This window comes from Gopherus flavomarginatus, chromosome 3 (assembly GCF_025201925.1).
Source record: "Gopherus flavomarginatus isolate rGopFla2 chromosome 3, rGopFla2.mat.asm, whole genome shotgun sequence".
Classification (NCBI taxonomy): domain Eukaryota; kingdom Metazoa; phylum Chordata; order Testudines; family Testudinidae; genus Gopherus; species Gopherus flavomarginatus.
The window spans coordinates 149,769,616-149,796,012 of NC_066619.1; positions in this window are offsets into that span (position 1 = coordinate 149,769,616).

Here is a 26,397-nt window from a genome sequence, read left to right on the forward strand (position 1 = left end):
AACAATTTGTATAGTGAGGGTGCTGAGAGCCATTGAACCAAACTGTAAACCCTGTCTATAATGGAAACCACTTCAAGTCAGGGGGTGTGGCAAACCCCCCACCCCCCACCCTGCATTCCTAGTTCCAGCAGCTATGGTTCCAACCAGCAAGAGACCTGTGCCCCATGCTGCAGAGGAAGGCAAAAAGCCAACATACATGGTACACAAAGCATCAATGTCATAATAGTTCTCACACAATTGAATAAAAACACAGCCTTGCTCTATGTCTACATCCCTGCAGAAAAAGTCTCTTGCTTATTCTTCTTGGACCAGAAATCAACATTCTTATCCTCTTCATAAGAAGGATTTAATCTGAAGCAAAAAAAGTTGCTGCTCTAAGAATTTGCCGGTATCTCCCTTTTTCATGTCCTAGCTAAAAATCTAAAGCTGGAACAGATGCTTACGGTTTTGATATGGTAGAAGTGAGGCTCTTATTAATTTTTATCTGCCAACAAGTCAATTGTTAACGCATCAGTCTTTTGTAGGGGGACTCTCATCTCTGCGTCTAACTCCAAAAATAAACAATGGCTGCACGACTTGTGAATTGCTTGTTACAGTCCGGGAGAAGGAATCAATAGCCTCTCTAGAAAATTCCTGCTGCTAATAAGGATTGGATAGGACAGGACTGCTCTGATCTCCTGTTTTTTGTGATACACGAGAGAGAGATTGCTCGCACTGCAGTGTAACACAGCAGCGGCATTCTACGAATGATAAGATCGTCTTCCTACTCTAGCGCTTTGACCCTGTCACCCCTCTTTGCATCCTTCCACCGGCTCCAGTTCTATCACATCAAACATAAGCCACTTCTCTGCACTTTCAAGGCCTTTCATGGTCAACCCGCACCCTGCCTGTCATCTCTCATTTGCTGTCGAGTCTCCGACGCCTGCCTCTGATCAGCCAGCCAAGCCCGCCGCCATTGCCCACTAGTCACATTTACAAGCAAGCATCTTCGTGCTGTCTCCCAGGCTGCCCTTCGCGTTTGGGAGAACCCCCTGCAAAGCTACAGCCGTATGCACCTGCTAATCCACCTCAAGACCTTCCTTGGCCATGATGTCTACAAAACACTGGACGGGTTAGATTGGTAGTGTGCTGAGACCGCTGCCTACCATACTGACCAATCCTGTCCCATTGTTTGCCTGTACTCCACCATCTGTCTGCATCCCTCTGTTGCCTCTTCTCTTATACTTACACTGTAATGTCTTCAGGGCTGGGATTGTCCTTGTTCTGTTTATATACAGCACCAAACACAGTGGGGTTCTGGTCTGTGATAGGGCTCCCAGGCACTGCAGGAATACAAATAATAGTCACATATCAGCATCTGCAGCACAGACTGGAATACAGCCTAGAATCTGAACCTGCCCAGAATGTGTGTGCCCAGTGTCTTTTCTGGGGTACAGGTTAGATTGCCATTTAATAGGCTAACTCTCTCTGGCAGCTGAAATAGGCTCATCACCCAGTTTGGGGGGATCAAGGAACCTGGTTCTAGGTCACTTCTCTGCATGCCTGATCCTGGAACCAGTCAAAAGCCAGCTCAGCCACAGCCTGACTTTTAAGGATTGCTCTAAATTACGCTAGAACCATTCTGCTGGCTGGGGATACCCAGAATGAAGTGCACTCTGGGAACACCTCCTGCTTCCCATTGCCTTAGCCTAGGGGGTGTGGATCAGTGCTCATGCCACGCTCCCCATCAGTACCCAGCCCAGAGAAGCCAATGATTCAACCAGAGGACCAAATTTGGTGATGAATCCTGGTCACGCCACCTGAGGCACACGGCACGTACACTACGAAGATTATCTTGGCCTGTCACAGTCACAGTGTTTATGCTCAGGGAGCCGGGGCTGTTCCCTCCATCAGTCTTCAATTGTGCTCGTTTGATCCCCTCCGCACCTCAAAGCAAGACAATCCCATGTATCAAAAAGACAGCTACCTTTTCCGTAACTGGTGTTCTTCGAGAGGTGTGCCCCATGTCTATTCCACAATAGGTGAGTGTGCTCGTCACGTGCACCAGCACCTCTATGGTTCCTTCTTGCCACACAACTCGAACAGAGGGGAAGAAAGGCGGGATGTGGAATGGACATGAGCAACACATCTTGAAGAACACCAGTTATGGAAAAAGTAACTGTCTATTCTTCTTCTTCAGGTGCTTGCTCATGTATATTCCACAATAGGTGATTCCAACCTCTATCTGTTGGAGGTGGGTAGGAGTTCACAAATGCTCGGGATGCAGCACAGCCCTGCCAAACCTGGCATCCTCTCTGGTCTGGAAGAAGGTCACATAGTGCAAGGTGAACAGCCATACACTTTGCGAACACCCTGAGAGCTGTAGATAGGTTAAACAGGAGGACAGTGAACTGATAGTGCTCCTGCCCAACCATGAAATGGAGGAAACATCCGTGTCCCTCAAATATAAGAATGTGGAAGTACACGTCCTGGAGATTGAGGGCGGCATACCAGTGCCCGGGATCCAGGGAGGGGATGATGGAGGCCACAGTTACCATGCACTGGTTCAGGCCTCCCAGGCCCAGGATGGGCCAGAGCCCCCCTTTGGCCTTCAGGATAAAGAAATAGTGGGAGTAGAACCCCTTGTGTCTTAACTCCGCTGGCACCACCTCCACCGCTCCTAAACCAAACAGGCACCTCACCTCTGGCTCAAGTAAGCTCTCGTGAGAGTAGTCCCTGAAAAGGGATGGAGTCTGGGTGGGAAGGATAGAAGTAAACTGGAGGGTGTAACCCTGGGAGACGGTGTTGAGGACCCACCGATCCGAGGTCAGCCGCGACCACTCCAAGAGAAAAGCACACAACCAGTTGGATAAGGGAAGCTCTATTGCGGGTGAATCCTTGGTATGAACTGGCAAGTCACCCCGAGACATCCCATCAAAACTGGTGTTTTCCTGCTTGTTTCCCCTCAGAGGACCCAGGCTGGGGCACAGGCCGGGATTGCCTCTGTGGGAGCTTTTTATAGGGGGCTTGTATCTGGAGTGGGTGGCCTGACTGGGAACCTGCTGCAGTTTAAACTCGGTCCTGGCCAGGGCCAGGACACAGAGGCCAAGGGTCTTTAATGTCGTGTGGGAGTCCTTCAGACCATGTAACTTCATATCCGTTTGTTCCACAAATAGGGCCTTGCCATCAAACGGAAAGTCCTGTAAGGAGTTCTGTGCCTTGCTGGACAATCCAGACAGCAGAAGCCATGACGCTCTCCTCATGGACACAGCGGAGGCTACAGACCTTGCAGCCGTATCCGTAGCATGTACAAAGAAGAACAATTAAATTACAGCCATGGATACCTGTGCTCTAAAGCAGTTCCGGTCAGCCAGTCACCACTGGACTTAAACACTTGGCACTGGACAGCTCTAAAGCCGGGTACAGACTTGAAATGAAATAGGTTCAGCTGTCCTGTGCCAGAACAGGTGCTCCCAGCAGGACAGGAATGGGGCTGTGAAGGGGCAGGATGGCAGTAAGGAAGGGGGATACTCTGGGAGCAGGAGGAGCAGGTAGCCCCTGTGTGGGGAGGCAGTAGGAAGCGGCCTGGGGAAAAGACATCCAAGGAGGTGGCATTCAAATGAAAGAGCGCAGAAGAATTCTGCCATAAGCTTTGAGGTGGGAGAGGCTGAGAGAGGCAAAGGGGAAAATCCAGGGGAAGCTGTAGCCCAGGGTGGACTGAAGAACTGGTTTGTGATTGGGAAATATTTTTTAAGACATGCGTAAAGAGAGACTCATGGCGGGCGAAGAAGCCAGCACCTCTCAGCCTGCACTTCCAGGCAGGTGTCCATTGCTGCAGGGGCAATTCGCACCCACTTTGCAATGTACCCACAGATGAATTAAGGGCACCATAATTACTACAAGTGCCACGGTATTCAAAGGTAGGAAGTCAGGGCCAGACTTGCCACACAGTCAGCATCCCACAGGGCCCATTCGGGCACCTAAATAGGCAGGGGCGGCTCCAGGCCCCAGCATGCCAAGTGAGTGCTTGGAGTGGCAAGCCATGGGGGGTGCTCTGCCGGTCGCCACGAGGGCAGCAAGCAGGCTACCTTCAGCAGCATGCCTGCAAAGGGTCCACTGGTCCCGCGGTTTCAGTGGACCTCCCACAGGCGTGCCTGCAGAGGGTCTGCTGGTCCCGCAGCTTCAGACCTCCCATAGGCTCCGAAGCCGCGGGGCCAGCAGATCCTCGGCAGGCAAGCCGCCGAACGCAGCCTGCCTGCCATGCTTGGGGCGGCAAAATCCCTAGAGCCGCCCCTGTAAATAGGTGGCCAGATTTTCAAAAGAGCTCGAGCAAAAGCTGCTGGGTGTTGCACCCTGTGGGGAATCAACTTCATTCTGCTGCATGGGAGCTGAACTCTTCGGAAACTCTGGCCCAAGCTGAACTCCAAAAGTGGGTTTTTCCATTGATTGTTCCCCTTTCTCCCATCAGCAGCCCAGCCTCCTGCTCCAGCCCATTGTGCTGCTTGTCCTGGGTCTCTCCCCCCCATGCAGGTCCCCTCTCACTTTCTCCATTCCTCTCTCTTACACCAACACTCCCTTCCCACCATTCACCTCTTGCCCTTTATCCCCAAGTGCCCCCTAAAAAGACAGGCAAAAATGTCTGAAAACAAAAACGAATAACTCATTCGATCTAGATTTAAACAAGCAGAACTAACCAAATGTGGCCAATCACCCTGCTCCTACTGTCTGTACAACACCTGGTAGAATGGGGAGCTGGTGCACGAATACAGCTCCTAGGCTACAGTAATAAAATCAATTGTTTGCATGTTGTGTCCTTTTCCCCACCCTCTGTCTGGTTTTGTCTCTATTAGACTGTAGGGCTTGGACTGTGTCTTTCTCTACGACTATACACAGCCCTCCAAGACATTTCGATTGCTACTGCAGAACCAATGGAGTTTAAATACTCGTCATCCCAAATGATCTCTAGCGCTTTGTTGAGTAGGGATGACCTTTAGCAAGTGTTAAGTGCTTTGCTGAATTGGGGCCTAGTGCAGAAAAGTATCCTGCTTTAGATTCTTCTGAATCATTAATGTGTAAGGGAAACACTGGAGTGTTGAGCTCAGGTCTTCGTAAGCCAATAGGAGAAGCTGATTTTTAAACGGTTATTTATATGCTTATGGGGGTGGCTTTGTGCGCTGGTGCGAATCAGTGCAGCTCCACTGATGTCTCTGGAGCCGGGCTGATTTGTATCAACTGATGATCCGTCCCGGAGTATTATACATATAGTAGTACAGCCCTCCTGGCTGCACTGTAAACCACTTGTGACTTCTATTTTGAAAACAAAAGTGCCTTTCTGTTCATCTTTGCAAGGAACCACATTCTTCCAGGCCTAAACCTTCAGTAAAAAATCCCACAGCATAAGTACCTTTAACACCCACCAAGCTCAAGCAGTGCGAAATAATATTCAAATGCATCCTCCCCTCTCTAATCACCCTCGGAACGCTCCAATCTGCTTTCAGTTCCTTCTTCCAACCATTAATTATTGGAGAACAATTATCAGAAAGGCTTCAGGGACTGCTCAGACTGCAGCAGCCTGAAATTATAGCCCTGCTACTGCTGATGGGAGGGCTAGGTAAGGAAATCCGCACACAGAGAAGCCCACACAACTTGTCAGCTGCGGTGATGGCTCCCCTGCCACTGCCCTAACGTTCTGTAAGGACTTGCTTTATTTTTCCTCTTTATTGCGCAGTTGTTCTCTGGCTCAAACTCCTCCCCTGCTTTTCTTGTCTGCGGCAGGGGTTAAAGGCGTTACTGCTCTGTGCTGCTCAAGTGCCCCTGCAGGCCGTGAAGCGCTGCAGGCTGCACATGGAAAAGTCCTACATTCATGAGACTTCTGTGGGGCATGCTGAGGTCCTCGAGGCCTTTCACGTGGAAGGGGTGGGGGCAGTTCACAATCAGATTGCTACATTGTGGATTTTTGCAACACATCCAGGGGTGCAAAGGGAGCATTGGTTAGAGCAATGCACTGTAAACATCTTTAGCCCTTCCCACCCCTGTGCTGGGTAGGGGGAGGTACACTCCACTGTGATAGCCTGCTGCAGCATTCCTTGCACTCCACTAGAACAAGGACTCGGAGGCAGGTGTGCAACGGGGGAAGAATGAAGGGCTGAGAACCTTTTCCCCCAGCCCAGATACCCTGTACAAGGCCCCCCGCTATCTCTCCCTTCCTACTGGATGGTTTATCTCATGGTGGTCACCTCACACTGCATGCACGCTAGCAGGGAGCACATCCCGTTTGATCCGACGCATGCAGTGATGTTGTGGCGGTATTTAAGAAGCAAGCACGTTAAGCACAGCTACATCCAGGATGGTCATGCTTCTGCTGTCACTGCCCCTTGGGCCTCACTGCCTCTGGCTCCCTCCTGGCTTAGGGCAATCTGCCTCTGGCCCACAGCTTCACTGCCCTGGCCTCTCAGGCAGCCCCCTGGCTCAGGAGCCTTGGTTCTGACTCCAGGCTTTGCTGTCTTTAGCCCAAGAGAGGACACATCAGCTACTCCTGTCCTGGGTATCCTCCCCAGCCTGCTTTCCTTCCACTGCCTGCTGTGCTCCCTCCCACTCCTCCCCAGCTGCTTTGATCACCAATTAACATCTATCCTCCAGGTGTCCCCCATTGGCCTAATTGAGTTCAGGCTCCTGTAAGCCCACACCTTACTAGTGTGCAGCTTACATACCCCAGTCCCCACCACAGTACATTTGGGGTTAGATCTATTGTAGAAGGGCACATCTTGGGCAAACCCGACAATCCAGGCTCATTTATCCTGCAAAGATGTGTTTGTTTGTGGACTGACACAAAGCTACATCTTCAGCTCTCACTTCCTCTGGGAACACTGTCCCAAGGGCGTGCCGAACAGCGCTGCGTGTTCCAGGCACGAGTGCACATTCACTAGCTTGAATTCTTCACTCATTTATACCAGGATAGAGCTGAAGTCAGCGGAGTTACTCCAGTTTACCCTGAGAGCAGAATCGGACTCACTGACTGCCCCTCTTATCTGAGACATTTCCAGAGTACAAACTGTTTGTTGGAAAAAGGACTTTTTTTCCCAAATGAAAATAAAAATTGCAAAAAGTTATCTTTTTAGTCTTTTTTTTTCAGTTTTTTTCACACTTTTTATTGCTCTTTTTATCAACAATTTTATGGCTTTGAAAACTATTATCTGAATGTTTTATTTACTAAAATCTCAGTTTTCAATGAACACAAGAATGCTGATAACACGGTTGATCATGGTTTTAATAAAAATGATGATTAAAAATTTATTTTAAAATATCATGGAAAATGTTGGGGGAAGGGGGGATATGTGTCTGCTCAGGGTCTTGTGAAACAGAAACAGCTTCAAAAATTTGATTTTCATGCAATACTTTAAAGTCAGTTTTGCCCGGAGGCACTTAGAAGTGGCATTAAATGACTGCAGCGTAAACAGGCGTTGTCTCAGCCTCTCATAAAGCAGTCAAATTAATGGTAGATTTAATTATAAATTAATAGCAAAATGACTCCTTTGGGGCTGCCTTTAGCCCTTTCTGGTTCCTTCTAGAATCCAAGCCACTTCCCCAGCCAGCTAATCCTGGGCTTCCCCATCTAGGACCAATCACATGACCCAACCCAAAGCCATCCCCTAATTGGCTGGCAAGGTGGAGGTCCCTGCAGTCCTCTCTCAACAGCCCTGGCAAAAGCACTGCAGCCCTCCCCCTCCCCCCCCCCCCCCACACACACACATTGGAATGAACGTGGCTGAGCCTGGTGGATTTGACACTAATTTTAAACCCCACCCATCAACCTTCACCTGGCAGCACCAAAGAGAATAATCCTGGGTGCTCATCACCTGCTGCAAAGCATAGCGGAGTCAACAAGCTCTGCCCATGGCTGTGTGGAATATAACAGGATTGTCTCTGAGCGCTGAAGCAGCAATGCTTTTCAAATCAATTTCAGGCTCTTGGATGCAGAGTATGAAGTGATATTTCAAAGCATCCTCCAGAGATGTGCACAAGCAGGGTGGGGGGGACGCTGCTACCTTAGCTCAGATGATCCAGAACTGTGATATTCAGCTTGAGCATCAGGTGTTTTTCATGTCTCAAGCCTAGGAGCAAAGACAAGATTGCTGACTCTGACACAGCTATCACCATTCCTATTCCAGACCCATCTGCCTTCTCTTCCCCTCACAGCACTACTTTTAGAAAGTAATCTGATCGTAAAAACATCCTAGTGTTTAACAGGCAGTGCTTGTAAATAATAAGATGATATTAATTGACAAGGGTCAACGCAATTAGCGTGCATTAATATACAATAACTGAGCTACCGTATGTGTTCCTTGAACAAAGAGGCTCACTTGTTAGACTGAAATATTTTCTGTTTCCCAAGTCCCATAGCTGATACTGATTAGACCAATCTGGCAATCCACCCAACGGGAAACTATTATTATATAGTATTACAATGTGGCCTATACTCCTTAACTAAGATCAGTGCCCCATTGTTCCAGACACTGTGCATGCATATAGGCAGAGACAGAAGAGCTTACAAATAGGGCCGTCAATTAATTGCAGTTAACTCACGCAATGAACTCAAAAAAATTAACTGCAATTAAAAAAATTAACAATAGAAAACACATGAAATGTATTAAATATTTTTGGATGTTTTTCTACATTTTCAAATATATTGATTTCTATTACAACACAGAATACAAAGTGTACAGTGCTGACTTTGTATTTTATTACAAGTATTTGCACTGTGAAAATGTTAAACAAAAGAAATTGTATTTTTCAATTCCTTCATACAAGTACTGTAGTGCAATCTCTATCGTGAAAGTGCAACTTACTAATGTAGATTTTTTTTTGTTACATAACTACATTCAAAATCAAACCAATGTAAAACTTTAGAGCCCACAAGTCCTCTTAGTCCTACTTCTTACTGAGCTAATTGCTAAGACAAACAAGTGTATTTACATTTACAGGAGATAATGCTGCCTTCTTCTTATTTACCATGTCACCTGAAAGTGAGAACAGGCATTCGCATGGCATTTTTGTAGCTAGAATTGTAAGGTATTTATGTGCCAGATATGCTAAATATTCGTGTGCCCCTTCATGCTTCAGCCACCATTCTGGAGGACATGCTTCCATACTGATGATGTTCGTTAAAAAAAAAGTGCATTAATTGAATTTGTGACTGAACTCTTCAGGGAGGATTATATGTCTCCTGTTTCGTTTTACCTGCATTCTGCCATAAATTTCACGTTATAGTAGACTCGGGTGATGAACCAATATATGTTGTTTGATTTACAAACACTGTCATTGCAGATCTGACAAAACACAAAGAAGATACCAATGTGAGATTTCCAAATCTGACTTTTTGTGCTTTGACTTATAATCACTTAAAATCTATCTTTTGTAGCATGACAAAGCTCTTTCCAAGGTTTAAGAATCTGAGCGTCATCCAAAATCTGAGAGGGACAAGGTGTGGAGCATGCTTTCAGAAGTCTTAAAAAAGCAACACTCCGATGCAGAAACTACAGAACCAGAATCACCAAAAGAGAAAATCAACCTTCTGCTTGTGGCATCTGATTCAAATAATGAAAATGAACATGCATTGGTCAGCGTTGGATCGTTATCAAGCAGAACCCATCATCAGCACGGACTCATGTCCTCTGGAATGGTGGTTGAAGCGTGAAGGGACTATGAATCTTTAGGGCATCTGGTATGTAAATATCTTGTGACACCGGCTACAACAGTGCCATGTGAATGCCTATTCTCACTTTCAGGTGACGTTGTAAGTGCGGATAGCATTATCTCCTGCAAACTGTAACCAAACTTGTTTGTCTGAGCGATTGGCTGAAATAGGACCGAGTGGACTTGTAGGCTCTAAAGTTTTACATTGTTTTATTTTTGAATGCAGTTACTCTTTTTGTACATAATTCTACATTTGTAAGTTCATCTTTCATGGTAAAGAGATTGCACTACAGTATTTGTATTAGGTGACAAGAAATACACAATTTCTTATGTTTTTTGCAGTGCAAATTTTATAATAAAAAATAAATATAAAGTGAGCACTGTACACTTTGTATTCTGTGTTGTAATTGAAATCAATATATTTGAAAATGTAGAAAACATTCAAAAGTATTTAAATAAATGGTATTCTATTATTAACAGTGTGCTTAATCATGCAGTTAATCACGATTTATTTTGTAATTGCTTGACAGCCCTACTTAGAAACTTAATTGGAAAAAGGGTAGGAGTGGAAACAGAGGCACCAAGCAGTGAAGTGACACCCAAAATCACACCACAAGTTTGCAGCAAAGCCAGGAACAGCAGCCAGGTCTCCTGACTGCCACCAGACTACACCATCTCAAGACCATGAGCCAAAACCGTGGTTAAAATTTTCATAAACACCTATGTGATTTAGGAGCCTATATCCCAGTTTCAAAAGTGAAGCATGTTCAAAAATTCTTTTGACAATTTCTCCCTGGATTTTTATGTGCTCTCCTGACCTGGACTCTGGCTGAGTCCTGGGATTTATGAAAAATACTTTGGCCCATCTACAATACATTTACGAAATTCTGTGGCTGCAGTAGATTCATCCTGCAATAAGCTTATCCATCAAAGTAATCACCTGCAGTTTGTACAACTGCAAGAGTCAATTATAATTATTATTAAAGTAAATTATATTCCATGTTGTATTATATTACAGTTAACCAAATAGCCATAATGATCCCCTATCGTACCATATTCCTGAGCAGGCATTCCTGTTATTTTCCATAGGAAGAAAAGAGATGTGTTCATAGAGCTATCAGAATGCCCTATTTTGGGGACACGTGTAATCCATTTAAGGCAATAAACTGCTAAGTAATAGTGAGTTACTGTTTTCCAAAACCTTCCCCACCACTAGCAACACTGCACCTCAGTGGATACAGAAAACTGCTTTCCCCTAGCAATGGTCTCTTCTTCAACAGCTCTCATCCGTACCTCCTTGAATAAAGAGATTTGCTCACCATTCCCACACAGAGTAGCCTTTGGTTTAATGTTATGAATGTGCGTATGCTTTGTGTGGGTGGCTTCAGGGATTATTCTGTTTATTTCCAAAGAAAATTTTTTTATAAGGACAAAGAACGAAACCCCCTGACTGTTTACCTGCCTTGCAATGGCCAATTGCAATTCCGGTTCATTATGATGAGAATCAGTCCGCAGTGTTATTCTGTGAGCAAAGAGATTTTAGTGCAAGGCACCTCTCTCTCTCTCTCTCTGTGTATGTATGCATAGAGATATACAGCATCTATACTGAGACGCGCGCGCGCACACACGCACATACACACAGGTCTGTCTGCCTTCTTCCTTTGTATGGCATTTGAAAAGCAACAGGCTGGGATTATAACTGAATTTTAAGATTCAAATGCCATTCTAATGTTTCTGGGGCAACCTGATGGAACCTCCTTGTACCACTACTGTATGTGTGTTGTTGGTGATATGTTGTATAGTTTGTACCTCACCACAGTCACAATTTGGTGATTCTTTGGAGGAATGTCTGTGCCTGTGTTCGTGTCTATGCATCTATTTAAAATAAGAGCAGGCATTTCAAAAGTGCTCAGCATCCTCAACTGCACCCAGATTTTCAGAAGAGCTTCTTTTGAGAACAACAGGAGTTGCCAGGTGCTGATTCTTTTGAAAATCCAGCCATCTCATTTAGTTGTCTAAATGGGAGCTGTTGGGTGCTGGGATATTTTTAAAACCTGGCCATACATGTATCAATTTCTAATTCCTGTACCCAGTATGCAAGAAAGAAGTTGAAAGGCATGTTGTGTTTAATCATTAACCTTACTAGATGAAATTCTGCATTGGCTGTGCTATGCAGAAAGCTAGACTACATGCCTTCTTGCCTTAACATCTAATTAGAAAAAAAATAAAATTAGGTTGTATGACCCCAATTTTCTTTAGCCACATAAGATCTCCTTCTGGCCCCTTTATTATAATCTGCCTTTTGGAACTAAAAGCCTTAGAAGTTAAAATACTTCTAAATTTGCTTGACTATCCAATCTGTAGTACACCTTCTAATGAGCAGTCAGCGAGCACAAAGTCAGATTTCTACTTCTCATAAATGGTCTAAATGAGACCAAAAATGAAAGCAAACAAATGGTAAACTTTTGTAAATACTTTTGATCATTACTCACTGGCCCTGTAAATCTTTCAGACATGGACAGCCGGACTAACAGGACACAAAAATTATGCTCTTAGCGCTATAAATCTTTCTCACATTCTTTCAATGGCTATAATAATATAAATTTATTGTTGCTTTTGTTTGCTCACACATTTCGTGTTACAAATCTCAACTGGTTGCCGTGCACTTCAGCAGACCACACATTCTGTGCGTCCCATCTGAGTTAATATATTGTGTTATACTATATGTAACCGCTGACCATAACTCAGACAGAACATAGCACATTTTCATTTTGTTGCTCCATTATTTTTGCAGTAAGTCAATACAATATGAGGTGAAGCATGCCTTGCTCAGCACTTATTGATCTGTCTGTTTGCTTATTGTTTACATCAAAACATCACTTGTCAGTTCTGGTTCTATTATGATTATCTTATCCTACAGTAAAATGACAGATTCAAAGACTAAATGCTAATCAATTTCCGAGATCGGCTGATACTGAGAACCAAGTAGACACACTTTCATTAATAAAGACAGACATGAGTAACAAACATCTTGGGCCTGATTCTCGATTACACCAAGGCTCCTTTATTTCCTTCTGGCATGTAAATGTAATTTTACCCACTTTAAGGACCATTTCTATCACCAGAGTGCTGTAAATGGGCTTTAATATAAATGAGAATCAGCCCCCTTATGTTTCTTGCTAAAAGAACCAGGTAGAATACCCTATTGCTGTCTATATTGCAAAAATAAATAATATAGCAGATCTGTATCTAATTCCTATTAGCAATGAATGCTCAACAGTGAACTTGTCTCTCTGACCCCAAACTAAACTTCAGTGGCCCATTCATAATCCTAGTCCAGTGGTCAAAAACACGCTCATTTTGCTGTCCTTCATAATCTTTATCTTCCCCTTAGGTTTACAGTGTTACTGTATTTTTCATACATACCCAGGGAAACAAAAGCAATATGCCATTGGAATAAGAGGCATGTATTTCTAATCAATAGCACTCCCATCTGCAGCCATGGTGTCTCATGAGATACTGAATTTTAACCTGCAGCTGGTCCAGGACTGAATTTTGTGAATCGTGGGCCACTGTAATTCTGGAGTTGGCTGAAGAGTTCCAAATGTGGAAAGAGAAAAGGAAACATGCTTCTGTGTGGTTCTGTTATATGGCGGGGCTAGGGCAAACTCAGACTTTGGTCCCTGCTTCTGGGGGTGTGTCATAATTTTTGTTGTCAGAAGGGAGTCACGGTGCAATGAAGTTTAAGAACCCCTGGCATACGCAAAGCCTGAGGGTTCAAAGCCACTTACTCCCTCCAGCAGCTGGTGAATCATGCCTGGCTGGGGAAAACTTGAGACTAAAAAGACCATGTATGAAATTCTAGCTTCTTTGATGTCAATCGGAGTCAGAATTTCACTCCGTATGTCCCAGTTTTACTAGGAGAGAACTGGGTTTCATAAAGGCGCCGCAGGAATTTTTTTCAGGATGCCTGAGATGTTCTTGCTTTTCATTTTATCAACCAAAATGTTGGTGTTTTTTGTAGTTCAAAATATCTGTGTAAGATGTGCTCCTCTACCCAATAGAATTTGCTCTGTTTACACAACAGTCCATTGGAAAAAGCATTCAGTGTGATGAACAGTGTTAGAAGGGAAGAGAAACACTGAAGGACTTTAGACCCTATCTTTGGCCCACAGAGAATGGTAACACTTTCAGGATTCCATGCTCACAGGGAGACACTGGAAATTATCCCCCTCTCTGAGAAATATGCAATTGTTACTTTTGACCCAGTGACTTTTCCTTTTATAGGAGTATTTTGTGACCCTAGAAAGCATTGCTACAAAAGCATCCCAGCTTCTGATTTTTGGAAACATGCTTACCTTATGTGGGACTTCAGTGGCACACAGACCTCATGTTGGGTATCTGCACTTGCGTGAATTTCACCTATTGTGAATAAATCCACTACACACCAGAATATTTTAATCTAATTTTGGTGTTGGAGACATTTTGCCAGCAGATCGTTAACACAGCCTGTCAATATCATTTGGCGTATGACCAAATGTCAGTGATAATGTCACCTCTTACGAAGTGTCTCCGTATTCTATTAGCAAAGATATCATTTTATGTTTACCCATTTTACACTGATCTATACACAATACCACTTATCCCCCAGCAAGGGACTTATAACAGCACTCCCTCTTCAATGCTTCCAAATGGAGCCCTCTCCCAGACCTACAAAGCACTGCTCTTACGTTGTTAAAGAGCATTTGGAAAGGCAGATATGCTCCTTTGGAGCATGCAGCTGGGCAGTACATAAATAAATGAATGTGATCAGTAAAACCCTGCTGAAAGGATCAATCACTTCGACTTTAGAAAGATGAGTCAATGAGAGAGAGACTCAGACAGCTGGTGCAGTCACGCACTTTGGAGTTTGACTGCGGGAATGTGGGTGACAGAAAAGCAACCATAGGGTCAGGTCAATTTGCCCTATAACTGTGACTGAGAAAGCCTAATGGGATTTCTGATCAGATTAAATCATTCCACCAGCATTCCCCATGGAATGGAAAGTCGTGAATGGTACACCACCCCTCTTCTATTGCAGCCTTAATGGTATCATTACATTAAAGCAGCATGGGGTTAAAGTATACGTCCCTAAATCATGTCACACTGGCCACAAAGTTGGAGATGTCATCTAATGAGACCCTAAGTAGGGAAAAGTCTACAGGACAGATTTTCAAAAGCGCTCAGCTCCTGTTTAGGAACCTGGATGAAGTGGCCAGAGCTAAGGGAAATCACTTGTTACTAGAACCACTAGAAAAATCATTCCAGGATTCTTAAAATCTTCAATTACATTTTGCTGCCTTCCTCCGAATTTAAGGATCCATTACAATAAATTAACTAAGTAAAAGGTTCCCATTTCATTTCCAGTGTGAAAGCACAGGCATCACTGTGCAAAATGATGCATGTAGCACTGTTCTGTTGACCTTGCAGAAAATTGTCTCAAAACTAATCTCAGGAACAAAGGTGTTAATTCTACCACTCAGCATTCCGTCCACTTCAGTTAACCTCAATGAGCTGTTAATTTCAAAACCTAGTTGAAACTGTTTAAATAACATTATTAACCTCAGGCAAATCGAAGAAACAAGTCAATGGATCGGCCTAGATTAAGAATAGGGGTCAAGGTTAGGTCAGGGTTAGTTCACAGATGTTGGCATAAACCTGACATAATAGTTATTTTTTTTTCCAAGTCTGGACACAGATTAGCACTTTTTTTTACCTCCGTGTAGCTGGTCATGAGGTGTGATCTAATCTCCCTCGCTTTTCATAATGTTTTCTATGGTTCATTTTAATTTGGGACCTAAATTTACTGCAATTTGCCCCCCACCCCCAAATACTCTAAAGAAAAACCTACAATAATAAATAACTGAGAGAAAGAGAGAGGGAGCGTGCACGCAGATATTGGCACAAGTGCTGAAGCTATGAGTTATGCAGTGCCAATCAAGCTCTAATTCTATGACGCATATCCGGCAAATGTCAGAGTTAACCTATTTTAGGCATTTTTTAAAAAATATGTATTGGGATTATGTTTGCATCCCTTCACCTATGAAGTCTTAGTTACCACAAGTGCAACTGCAGAGGGCACAGCAGGAGCCATAAAAAAAATTAAAAAAAAAAAAACTGTAAAAATTATTTTGCTTTTCTACCCATCTCCCACCCCCGAAAAAAAGCCTTTGAACTGTTGTGCCAGATCTTTCAAAGGCCAGCAGTGAGTGTTGTGTGTCCCAGTGAAAAGCTGGGAGCTCCCCCATCCCAGTAATATAAAGCTCCCACGTGGACTGAAAAAGAAGGAAACATTTCACATACAGGTTGAAATGTTATTATTAATTATTATTATTATTTATTTTAATGGCACCTGTTTGAAGCCACTCCGGAATTTGGAATAATAAAATAAGACCCAGAGAGCTAGATTAATGAGCAGATGGCACATAAAGTGATCAAAGGTACATGATAAATTGATCACATGGTACTGCACTATATCACACAGTTATGACAGCCACATATGTAATATATATTTCCCTCAAAATGTCAGACACCTAGCAGCTACCGCTGAAGTCAATGGGAGCTCAACATTTCTCAAAATCCGGCCTGTTGCAGGTCAGGAATTTTTCAACCACAGTAATTGTTTTTTTCTTTGAAAAACGCTGATACGTTGAAACCAAAAGCATTTGCCAGACAGGTACCTCTTTGATGACTTTCTCAACTCAAAAAAAGGTTGGAAAAAAGATTTGGAATGGTGGAAATGAAACATTTTGGCATTTTAAAAATGAAAAATTATGGTTTTCAAATTTGAAAATTTGAAAATTAAGATAATTCGCCTAAAATGCAAATGTTTTCAAGATTTTGATTTTTCTTCCCAATTCAAGATGTTAGAAAATTTAGAACTCCTGAAAATATTCAAGGGACGGGCAAACCATTCCCTGACCAGCTTTAATTAAGCCTTTTATGGAGGTATCCAGATAAGGCTTTAGGGTCCTACAGTAAGGCACCTACTTTTGAAAATCCTGGCTTAAAATTGTCAAATGCACGAAGAAAACACATTGAGAAAATATAGAGAATACTGTTTTTCTAATCTCTTTCAGTTCTAGTATTTTGGGTATTACTTGTCTCCATGGTAGGTCTGACATTTTCAGATAGGGGTGTGATTTTTAAACTAATATGTCTCTTTTAAAGAAGGTGTTTGCCTGTTCAATATATGTAACAGGTGCACAAGTGCACTATGAAATTCAATTTGAATTGGGTGCCTAACTCCCTTTGGCTCCTTTGAAAATCCCAACAGCGTTATGAATCCAGAACTGCCCACATACCTTTTTCTCCCATCCCTGAAATCACAGTAGTTTTTGCTCATGTGTTCTGTGTCCAGAACGCTTTGGCAATGCACATAACTGCAGAAAGGGTGACTGCAAAGCTCATTTTGATTCTTTTTCCGTCATGCAAGGGCTTTTGTGAAGAGAAATTTATTCCCATCATTATCCTCCTTTTCATTGCTAAGATTTACTGACATTTACTTTGGAACCAAGCAATCATTTTCTCTCAGCAAGCAATTTAATTACAACCAGGGCATGTTCCAAATTGGAGTCCTGCAAAATTCAAGATTCTGACACCTGGAGTCATTTCTCAGTTATCGGCTCCAGTTCAGAGGGCTCAGTGTGCACTTGATAAAATGCTCCTAGGTTCAACTCTTCCATCTTCTCATAAAGAACTCACAAAGCTTCCAGAAAAGAATGTCTGGAATTCACCTCAGCATTTGTGTAGCAAGACAGCAAACCATTAGCTATGACTAGAGCCCTGGGGAAACTCTTCATATTTTTTTTATATATTTTCATTTTATTTTTTGGAAATTTCTTGTTATTTCATTTTCTCCATCAGAAATGTTGGTTTGTTTCTTTTTTATTGCACGTACATTAAAAAAAATACCTCAGATGACCAGATATAAATAAAAACAGTGTATAAATCCTTATGTATCTATACTATCTCATTTTATTAATCATTATTTCATGGTATTGACAGGTTTTATCCCCTATCGAGTCCCAGCATCCATCCCCATGCTGCCATATCCTTCCTTATATATTCTCCTGGCTCCACTGAATGCAACACCCTCCACTAGCCTCCCTCTGCCTGCAGGGCTCCAGTCCTGCCCCTGAGGTGGGAGACCTTGGGGAAGGTCTAGTCCTGCTCCCAGAGTGTGAGCGGCCCTGGTGGGATTGTCTGCCCCCAACACACCCCACAATGGTAGCTCCTATCCTGCAGGGCTGAGCCCGGCTCCCCACACCATGCATTGCTGCCTGGCACACAGGGTCACAGCGCTGCTCAAGTTTGGCCCAGTCGCCTCTCCATCATGATGACAGAGTGGCAGCCAGATCAAATTTGAGCAGCAACCCCCATGCGTCAGGTCACAGCACCACTCGCTCAGACTTGGCCTGGCTGCCCCTCTGCCATCATGAGAGAGAGACGGATGGGCCAAACTGGAGCAGCTCTGCAACCAAGTGTGCCAGCTCACACCATCCGGAGAGGGGTTTCCTCCCCCAACTGCCCCTTTGAATGTGATGTAACCCCTTCTCATCCATATGACACCTCACTCTGCCACGCTCCTGCCACCCTACCTCCCCACAGCTCCCTAGAAATGCAGCCCCCTTTTCTCATATGGACAAGGTCATGTCGTTCCCTACAGTTTTCTCCTCTTTCAAAACCACCCCAAAATGGCTCCCTCAGACACACTTCCTCCCCAAGGACCACCCACCTCCATCCAGTGCTCCCCAAAAACCTGTTCACAGACCTTAGCCCTTCATCTCCAGCCTTTGAGATAAGACTACAGATGTGGCAGCCTTCAAATGAAGCCCATTGGCTCCCCCATGGCAGTTAGTCCTGACAGACAAATAAGTGCCATTATAATCCCCAGTGTAAAAATGGAGCGCTGAAGAGTAGAGGGATTATGCAACTTGCCACCAGTCACTCAATGGGCTATGGCAGTGGCGAGTTATTATCATCGTTATTTATTTGGATTGAGGTAGTGCCTAGAAGCACAGACCGGGACCCCATTGTGCGTGGTGCTGTACAAAACCAGAATGTAAAGATGCCTCAAAGAGCTTACAATCCATTCCAGGGGCGAGGGTCCAACACCTATCAGTCCTTTAGACACATTCTGGGGTTAGTTCAGCTAAGGCCTAGGACGAAGCTGAGGCTTCCCCCAGCCAAATCACTTTGTCCGTCTTTACTCCATGTGGGAAAAGGAGAAGTGGGGGCATAGCCACCCATGTAAAACCTGCCCTGAGACCTCAGCCAGGCCCACAGCTGTGGAAAAGTCTATGGAGTGGCAGAGGATTGTTAACCCATGGGAAGAATGTCTGTTCCAATGAGATTATTCCTTGATTATGCGACTGTTACATATGACGGGAATGCAGGCCAGATGTAACGAGTCGAGACCCATCTGAGCCAATAAGAGTGATGTAGAGCACAGGGGTCGGGTGTCATTTGCACCCCATCCTAACTCCTTAGCACACAGGTGCTTTTACGAAGAAAGATAAGGAAATTCCATAGACCACCTTCTGAAAATTGTGCTGTGCATGCACTTTTCCTCACTGAGCACCAAAGGTGACAAATATTGGGATAATGAAGTAGAACTTGGTGTTATTTCAGCATGGCTCATTATTATTGCAGTGGAGCTAGGAAGCAGACCAGACTGTGCATGGAATTTCTTATCAGCCTAAAGCGGGAGACCATGACAACGAGGACTCAATAAGAGGTTTAGAGTTGTGTAATTAGGTTTGGCTTGTCCTTGTAGGAGAGCCCATGACACATTTCTCCCTGAGCCCGCTCCCATGCAAATTAAATGCATCCTCTTTCCCACAACACAGCTCAGAGGGGATGGCGCTCTGACCTCAGAGCTGGGCACGCCCAAGTCATTCATGCTATGTCACTGCAAAGTAGGTGGACTAAAGAGGTGAAACCTATCCTATCTCACGCCCAAGGGCCAGGGAATTGCACAGCATCCACGACTCGAGTGGCAGCCCCCTACACATTTAAGCACTGCGGGGAGATTTTCTCCAGCGCCTAAGTGGTTTAGGAGCATCATAGCCTTTTGGTGGGGGTGGAATGCCTAGCTTTGGAAAATCCCACCCTGTATTGAGGCCATTGGCTCATCATTATCTTCTGTATCACAGGGATGCCTCAGAGACCTAGAACCCATCCTGGAAGGCGTTGTACATATGCGTATTAAGAAGGAATCCTGGCCACAACAAATGTACAGTCTAACTAGCCAAAGGAAGTATGACTGTCCACATTTTAAAATGGGGAACTGGAGCGCAGGGGAATTCATTTATTTATTCCAGGTCACACAAGGAGTGTGTGGCAGAACTGGGACTTGAAGGCAGATCTTTTGCGTGTCATCCCAGCACCTTAACCACAGACCAGCCACACACTCACCGGTACCCATAAACTCACATTCCACGAGCCCTTCCCAGACTGCCCCAGGCCCACCTACCCTCTTCCACACTCCACTTGGTCATGCAGACCCAGGGACCAAACAGGCACTCTTGGGTAGTTCTTCAATCCCCCTGTGCAGCACCCCGGACAGCCTCGACTGGGCTTGACTCGTTAACCATTAGTCAAAGCACAGATTCATTGTCTGGTACCAATTCACATTAAATACAATCTCTTCCTGTTCCACAGCTAAGCCCCAATCATCCTGCAGCCAGCTCCATGAAAAGTCAGGTGCAGGATGAGGGCCCGTCGTACCCCTTTCTGTAGATGACATTGGAACTATTCGTTTTTCTTTAACTCTTGCACACAGCTGCTCCATTTCAGAGGCGCAGCGCAACAGCAGCACTTCATTCCCAAGCAAGCAGAGCTGCGGCAGAGAAACAGCTCTTTGAGGAGCATGCGGACAGAATACAAATGATCATTTCTAATTATAAGAATGGGTGCCTGACCAGCCCCACAATGAGGGGGAAAGAAATGGAATGAAGCAGTTACAGAGACAGCGGATAACTATGCACCCCCTCTTCTGTTTCATGTGAGGCCTTGGTAAGACTTAGCTGCGGTAAACAAAACATTCGTCGTTAGTTTACCCCGAAACGCTGACCCTTGCCTTGGTTAAGCCCCACAGTACAATTCTGAAGAGTTCACCACAGCCTTTTGCTGCTCCGAGCTGATGACATCACACCCAACCTAAATTGTTCACTGTGAAAACCCATAGCCAGCCAAACCTATTCCTCTGAGCATCAGACCAGCCTGTCCTGATACATGAACTAGGGTCTTTTCTTTTTCCCTTTCCAGTTCTTTTCTGCAGTTCAATGACCACAACAGACTTCAGGAGCATCCTTGGAAGAGTCCACCAGAAGCTGAGCCTTGACGCGCAGACAGGCTATTGGGGAGACTCCATGCCTGTGAGAGTTACAGAGATATCATCTGTGATAAATGAAGGGGGGGAGCTCCCTTTTATGAACACCCAGCCAGCCAGTAGCTATAAAATCCCTCTTAAAAGCTGTTCTTTAATTGCTTTACCTGTAAAGGGTTAAAAAGTGTCACTACTATGCAAAGGCAAAAGGAAGTGAGTGGACACCTGACCATAAAAGCCAGTGGGGAGGCTAGAACTTTTTAAAACTTTGAAACAAAGACTCCCCTTTTGTCTGTCTGTTACTGTTCTACTGGCTGGAAAGGCAGCCAGGACAGAGCTATGCAGTAAAAACCTTGGGCCAGGTATGAAAATGATCATCAGTATCATACCTAGAAACTATCCATTTAAAACCCCAGATATGTAAGTAAATCAGAAAATGTCTAGGAAGATGCCATTAGGTTTATCTCTTTTTATTTCTTTATGGCTTGTGAACTCCTCTGTGCTAAGCCCAGACACTTTTGTTCTGCTTGTAACCTTTGAGCTGGACCTCAGTAAATCTATTCTTGGTGCTTAATCCTTGTAGTTGCTCTTTTAAAACCTAGCAATAGCCTGAGTTCCCAAATGTATTTTTTTCTTTTCTTTTTTTAATAAAATTTACTTTTTTAAGAACAGAATTAATTTTTTGTGTCTTAAGAGGTTTGTGCACATTGTTTAATTAGCTGGTGGCAACAGCTGATTTCCTTTGTTTTCTTTCTCAACTCTTCCCCGGAGGGGGGTGAAAGAACTTGAGGGTACCCCACAGGAAGGAATTCCCAAGTGCGCTTTCCTGGGCTCTCAAAGGGGTTCTGCACTTGGATGGCAGCAGCATTTACCAATCCAAGGTCAGAGAGAAGCTGTAACCTTAGGAGTTTAATACCAGCCTGGAGTGGCCAGTATTAATTTTTAGAATCCTTGTGGACCCCCACCTTCTGCACTTGGAGTGCCAGAGTGGGGAATCAGCCCTGACACCATCTGTGCAATTTCACAATTCATTTTGCTTCTTCAAATGTGGGGCTATGAATCAGGCTTAGACTAAGTCACGTATGAGTTAAAGATTCTACAGTGCCAGCGCCCGGGAACTCAACCTTTTAGATGAATACAGACCTAAATGATTACTAGTAACATGCTTACAAAGAGGAACTGAATAGCATTTCCATACTCTGTGTGGTTTGCATTACCGGTGGTTTTTATATAATCCAATACATTACAGCCAAATCTAATGAGGAAACAGCTCACTCGAGTCCCCAAAGGGTCATTTGCATGTGTTTCTCTGATTTATCCACATATGATTTCCACAGCACTTTCACATGCTGCATCCCAACCAACATTCAAGTCCCAGCCAGGATGCCACTTTGTCAGCAGCGCTATTCATTAAGCTAAAGAGAACATTGGTCTGGACATAAGAGTTGTTCCTATTCCCTATTTTTCCTGCTCTTAAGGCCTGGTCCTGCATTCACAGTAAAACTCCCACCAACTTCAATGGCTGCAGAACCTGTAGGGAACTGCACTGAAGTTTCCAATTTGTAGCTTGAAATTTAAAGCACTTATTCACACAAACAATACTGGAGGAGAACATTTCCGAGATCTTTAGAAATTTTTAGTTACTGCAGTCTATTGCCTAACTGTAGTTACTACATTTTGGTGATGATAATTTTATTCAAAAAAAACCAAATTGTTGACAGTACACATTATTTTCATATGGAAGTAAGTATTAAAAGAAAGAGTGACAAATGCAACAAGTAAGGGAAATGCAGCAGAGTTCAGACACTATAGGTTATGAACTACATCAGTTATTATTTGAACTAAGATAGGGTCTAAGAGTCAGAATTTTAAAGGGATTTAGGCACCTAAACAGGCCGGTAGACCTAAGTCTACCATGAAGTTTTCAAACCTGTAGTTCAGGCAGCACCTAATTCCCTAGGCAACTAAGTCCCCTAGCCGCCTGTGTTTCTGGTGGATTGCATTTTCAAAGCAGTCAAACACTCGAGCCCTCACTCAAGACCTGGAAGCCCCCACGTGGGATTCTCTATCCAGGCCAGGGAACACCTCTCCCGCCAGCGAAGCCAGACCCTGCCGGTGTGCTCAGAGCATGCCTAAATGCGCTACCGGTCAGAACCTGCAGTGGGAAGGCTGGACGTAGCCACTGACAGCAGCAGAGCCAGTGGCGAGTGCAAGAGAGATCTCCAGCGGGAGCAGGACATGGAGAGAGATGGCTTCAGCTGCCAGGGCATGGGATACCCAAGTGGCTAACATGGCTTAGGTGCCTGCCTCCAGGAAAAGCTGAAAATCCCAAATGGGGGAGGTGCCACCTCTGCCCTGTCAGCCAAATCAGCTGCTTAGCACCTACACCTCTCTCCTCTCCCCCAGGCCTTTCTGCAGCATTTCACTCCTCATTCAGCTGCCTGGCTTCTGAAAATCCTATTGGTGTTTAACACTCTTTAGGGAGCCTAAGCGGCACAGAGCCACCTGACACTAGCTGGCCTCAGGGTCAGGTTGACATTGAATATCAGCTTCTGCCACTCTTACTCATGCTGAGCATTGCCTCGCTTCCGACCAGATGGGCACATACGTAGTGTGCTCTGAGAACGGGGCTGCCAGTAGCTGCACTGCCCCAAGAGCAGAGCAGAGACCAAACTGTGATGCAGACAGTCTCGGCTTCCCCCTTCCTCCCTGCAGGAAGTAGCCTGCATCAGCCATATCCCTGGAGCAGTTACTCCTTCTGCCCCCCACAGCACCCACTCGACTGCACAGGCCAAGAGACTCAGCACCTCACCCAGTGCCCACGCACTGCACCCAAGTCAGACTGATCTGTGTGTGGACAGAAGTGGGGGTTTGGGCTCAAACCTGAGTCAGAGCCTGGGCTTAGTATGTAGTGTAGCCAGATCTACAATGTCCCCATGGAAGGTATCCTTATCTCTGTGACCAGAGGCGGGGACCAGAGGCTGAGGCTGACTTGCCCAAATTCACCCTGCAGCGTCAGAGTTGCTATTATAACCAGCGCTGAGCAAAGAATTGATTTTTCAGGGCACCAGCTGAACCAAAAAACTTCATTTTGGGTTGAACAAAAGGAATTTTGTTTTGTTTGTTCGTTTAGGTTTCAGGGGAGTTTTTCCCTTTTCTGTTGTTTTAAATAAATCTGGCTACATTTTGAAACAAAATACTGTTTTGAAATGAAAACTCCAAATATTTGGGGTTTGAAAATGTGGAATCAAAACATTTGGTTTTTTTACTTTTGGGGGAGGCAGAAACTATTTCACTGAATTGGCAGATCGTTTCAGACAGCCCAACACTGAATTTTTTCAGTGAATAAATGACTCCTCAAAAACATTCACCCGCTCTCCCTATAACCCAGCTCTTTTGTATCCTGCTTTCTTGCGACAACGCTGCCATTGGCAGGGGCAGTCTGGTACCTGCACTCCCACCACTGGACATCCCAGGAATGAGTTATAGCTGCCAGCTGGAGGCCAGAGCCCAGCTACATCAAAAGGCAGCATCCCCTTCTGATTGCCGCTCTGAGGAAGCATGCATCCAGCACGCCGCCACACCGGAGACTGAAACCTGGCAACTTTGTGATTCAAAGGAAGCTGCTACTCTACCAGGAGAGCTGAGTGGGACCCTTCGGCTTGAGCTGGTAGAAGCTGAACAAACCTCACCCCCTCTGGAAGTCACTGGCCCCTCCCTTGCATCTGGCATCCCAGTGCCCACACTCTCATTGCTGTGGCTGCTGTTTGCACATTTCCATCTCAAACAAGCATTGTCATTACACCCAGGGAGGGGAAGCACATTATTAGGAGACCTAGAGAAAAAGCTCCAGGCCTCAGAAAACAGAGAATTGTGCAGGAAGAAAGGGAAGCCTATGAGAGTGGACCAGAGAGAGAGCACAAGCATGAACTTGGCTGCTGCACACACAAGTGAGATCCAGTCACCCTGCTCCAGTGACTTTGAATATTTAGCTACAGTGAAACACCTTCAACAGGAGAGCAGGAGGCTCAGTGGCTAGGAAACTCACCTAAGAAGCAGGAGATACCTGTTCAAATCCCTTCTCCTCACCAGGTGGTGTGGGGACATGAACCAAGGGTCTCCTCCATCCCAGGTAAGCACCCCAATCACTGGGCTGAAATTTATGTGTCAGCTCCTCCATTTCCTTCCTCCTCCCCCCAACCGCACTTCCTGCAAAAACCTGCCTAATTCCAAAGAGGGCTCACGGCTGAGAATCGCTAGTTGAGCAATGCACCTCACCGAGCCTGGACTTGGTGCCTATCTCCGAGAGAGGAGTGGGGCTTAGCGCACCCACCTATCCTCTGCATCACGCACTGGCTAGCATGCTGGCTTTTGTGAAGTGCAGTCTAGGGTGCCTGTCTCTGCCCAGGCACTGTAAGGACCCTAGGCACCTACCTCCAGCCCTGGGAATCGCAGCGTGTTTCTGTGATTTTCTAGACAGCTAAAAGTTAGGCGCTGTGATGCAGAGCGTACGTCTATGTCCCTTTGTGAATCTAGCCCTGGATGCCGAACTCCCAATGAATTCAGTATTAGACACCCGAATACTGTTAAGAATCTGGGCAACAGTCTCTCCCTCTGCCACACTTTACCATCTGTACAATGGGGATAAATGCACTTCCCTGCCACACTGGGGTAGTGGGAGGATAAATACATTAAAGACCACGAGATGCTCATATGCACTGATAATGGGGACCATATAAGTACATAGGGGCTTGTCTACACAAACAGGTCACAGAAAAAGCTGGGTTGTGAATCTACCCCACACTAACCTGCTGGAGACTAATTGTCCCCGTGGACTCTGCTGAAGAGCATTAACAGTTTGTTAGAGCGCTTTGATCTACTTTTTGAAGCAAGACTAGAGCAAAGGGCTCTAACAAACTGTTAGTGCAGGTCAGCAGGGTCCACACAGACTGTTAGTCCGCAGCAGGCCAGTGCAGGGTAGATTCACGTCCCAGCTTGGCACGAACAAATTGTTTGCACAGACAAGCCCTAAAATAGATTGACCCAAACTGTCTGCGGCATGTAGACACAAGCAGGAAACTGGGTGGAATGCAGCAGCTGTTGAACAGGACACAGCACTACTACAAGGCAGTTTAGCAGGGGAAGTAAAGAAGAATGCCTTGTCTAACTGAGCCTAGACTGCGAATTGAAGCAGGCAGCTTGGGTAGCCATTAGGACCGGACTTTGGCCGGGACACTGAGGGCTAAGACCTTAAGTCTTCCAGGCAATGCCATGGGCAGGTCTCATGACCACAATCGCTGCCAAAGGCAGCCTGTTAGAGGAGAAAGGAAACCTCGCAGGCAGGATTTCCACAG